This window comes from Cebidichthys violaceus, unplaced genomic scaffold (genome assembly GCF_023349555.1).
Source record: "Cebidichthys violaceus isolate CVI_PGR_0920_01 unplaced genomic scaffold, fCebVio1.0.p SCAF_591, whole genome shotgun sequence".
NCBI lineage: Eukaryota > Metazoa > Chordata > Actinopteri > Perciformes > Stichaeidae > Cebidichthys > Cebidichthys violaceus.
The window spans coordinates 9,241-12,500 of NW_027176807.1; positions in this window are offsets into that span (position 1 = coordinate 9,241).

Sequence of the window (3,260 nt, forward strand, 5' to 3'; positions counted from 1 at the left end):
GTGACTCACCTCCAGAGCATCCCCTGGGCTCCCCCCAACACTCCCACAAAAGGGCCCGAAAAACGGATGGTGAGAAAGGGTAAATTCGGGCGTGGAAAGCACCCCCACTCTCATCTCACCCACACCCGGAAAACAGCACTTTTTCCGGGTGGGCCTCCTCCAGAGCAACCCCCTGGCACCCAGCAACACTCCCACAAAAGGACCCGAAAAACGGAGGGTGGGAAAGGGTAAATTCGGGCGTGGAAAGCATCCCCACTCTCATCTCCTCCACACCCGGAAAAAGAGCACTTTTCCCGGGTGGGCCTCCTCCAGAGCATCCCCCTGGCACCCAGCAACACTGCCACAAAAGGGCCTGAAAAAAGAAGGGTGAGAAAGGCAAAGTCCGGGCTGAAGAGCACCCAGACACACATCTCGCTCACGCCCGGAAAAAAGCACTTTTTCCCCGGTAAAACACCTCCAGAGCATCCCCTGGGCTCCCCCCAACACTGACACAAAAGGGCTAGAAAAACAGAAGAGGAGAAAGGGTAAATTCGGGCGTGGAAAGCACCCCCACTCTCATCTCACCCACACCCGGAAAACAGCACTTTTTCCGGGTGGGCCTCCTCCAGAGCATCCCCCTGGCACCCAGCAACACTGCCACAAAAGGGCCTGAAAAAAGAAGGGTGAGAAAGGCAAAGTCCGGGCTGAAGAGCACCCAGACACACATCTCGCTCACGCCCGGAAAAAAGCACTTTTTCCGGATAAAACACCTCCACAGCATCCCCCTGGCACCCAGCAACACTGACACAAAACGGTCCGAAAAACAGAAGGGGAGAAAGGATAAATTCGGGTGTGGAAAGCACCCCCACTCTCATCTCATCCACACCCGGAAATAAGGCACCTATCCCGGCCACAGGACCTCCGCAGCATCCCCCTGGTCACCCTCCACCACCTCTGCTTAAAGCAGACCGAAATAGTGGGAGAAAGTGTGGGAAAAGCACTCCCACAGCACCAGCCTCATCCACTCATCCACACCCGGAAATCAGGCACCTTTCCCGGCCACAGGACCTCCGCAGCATCTCCCTGGTCACCCAGCATCACCTCTGCTTAAAGCAACCCGAAATAGTGGGAGAAAGTGTGTGAAAAGCACTCACACAGCACCAGCCTCATCCACTCATCCACACCCGGAAATCAGGCACCTTTCCTGGCCACAGGACCTCCGCAGCACCCCCCTGGTCACCCAGCATCACCTCTGCTTAAAGCAGACCGAAATAGTGGGAGAAAGTGTGAGAAAAGCACTCCCACAGCACCAGCCTCATCCACTCATCCACACCCGGAAATCAGGCACCTATCCCGGCCACAGGACCTCCGCAGCATCCCCCTGGTCACCCTCCATCACCTCTGCTTAAAGCAGACCGAAATAGTGGGAGAAAGTGTGTGAAAAGCACTCCCACAGCACCAGCCTCATCCACTCATCCACACCCGGAAATCAGGCACCTTTCCTGGCCACAGGACCTCCGCAGCACCCCCCTGGTCACCCAGCATCACCTCTGCTTAAAGCAGACCGAAATAGTGGGAGAAAGTGTGAGAAAAGCACTCCCACAGCACCAGCCTCATCCACTCATCCACACCCGGAAATAAGGCACCTATCCCGGCCACAGGACCTCCGCAGCATCCCCCTGGTCACCCTCCATCACCTCTGCTTAAAGCAGACCGAAATAGTGGGAGAAAGTGTGTGAAAAGCACTCCCACAGCACCAGCCTCATCCACTCATCCACACCCGGAAATCAGGCACCTTTCCTGGCCACAGGACCTCCGCAGCACCCCCCTGGTCACCCAGCATCACCTCTGCTTAAAGCAGACCGAAATAGTGGGAGAAAGTGTGAGAAAAGCACTCCCACAGCACCAGCCTCATCCACTCATCCACACCCGGAAATAAGGCACCTATCCCGGCCACAGGACCTCCGCAGCATCCCCCTGGTCACCCTCCATCACCTCTGCTTAAAGCAGACCGAAATAGTGGGAGAAAGTGTGTGAAAAGCACTCCCACAGCACCAGCCTCATCCACTCATCCACACCCGGAAATCAGGCACCTTTCCTGGCCACAGGACCTCCGCAGCACCCCCCTGGTCACCCAGCATCACCTCTGCTTAAAGCAGACCGAAATAGTGGGAGAAAGTGTGAGAAAAGCACTCCCACAGCACCAGCCTCATCCACTCATCCACACCCGGAAATAAGGCACCTTTCCCGGCCACAGGACCTCCGCAGCACCCCCCTAGTCACCCACCAACACCTCTGACTCAAGCTCCCACCAAAAACGGGGAAAAAATAAAAAATAGCCCTCCAAAAACACCCCCCCCCAACCGGACCCACCCCCACCCGGCCACCCCTCACCAAAAGCCCGCAGAGACACCTCCGGCAGCTACCCTTCTAACCCCGTCTCCAGGCGGTCCCGGGCCCCCACACTTAAGCACCCTCTCTGGGTTAAAACCAAAACTCCGACCGTTCAGGACGTTCATGCCCCTGGTAATTTAGTTTCGTGCCCCTGGTAGATGGGAGAGAAGCGCTAAAGCCTTCAACTAGCCGAGCTAGAGCCTCCAAAGCGGCCTCCACAACCACAATACAGGGCCTGGAGGTCAGTTTGCTGGTTTTTTTCTAAGTGTAATTCCAAACTGCAACTCTCACTTTGTCCACAGGATGGCGACATTGGACTGCAAGTGAGCTCCAAGCGGTTGAATGTAAATGATTTATCCGGCCTTATGACCCTAAAAACGGACACTTTTACACATATAAGCTGGATGAAATACATTTCACGTGGTCCTGGTCCTCTGAGCGAGTACCAGAGAGCTAGGCAGAGCCAGGCTATGTCCCTAGGCCGAGCTGGAGCCTCCAAAGCGGCCTCCACAACCACAATACAGGGCCTGGAGGTCAGTTTGCTGGTTTTTTTCTAAGTGTAATTCCAAACTGCAACTCTCACTTTGTCCACAGGATGGCGACATTGGACTGCAAGTGAGCTCCAAGCGGTTGAATGTAAATGATTTATCCGGCCTTATGACCCTAAAAACGGACACTTTTACACATATAAGCTGGATGAAATACATTTCACGTGGTCCTGGTCCTCTGAGCGAGTACCAGAGAGCTAGGCAGAGCCAGGCTATGTCCCTAGGCCGAGCTGGAGCCTCCAAAGCGGCCTCCACAACCACAATACAGGGCCTGGAGGTCAGTTTGCTGGTTTTTTTCTAAGTGTAATTCCAAACTGCAACTCTCACTTTGTCCACAGG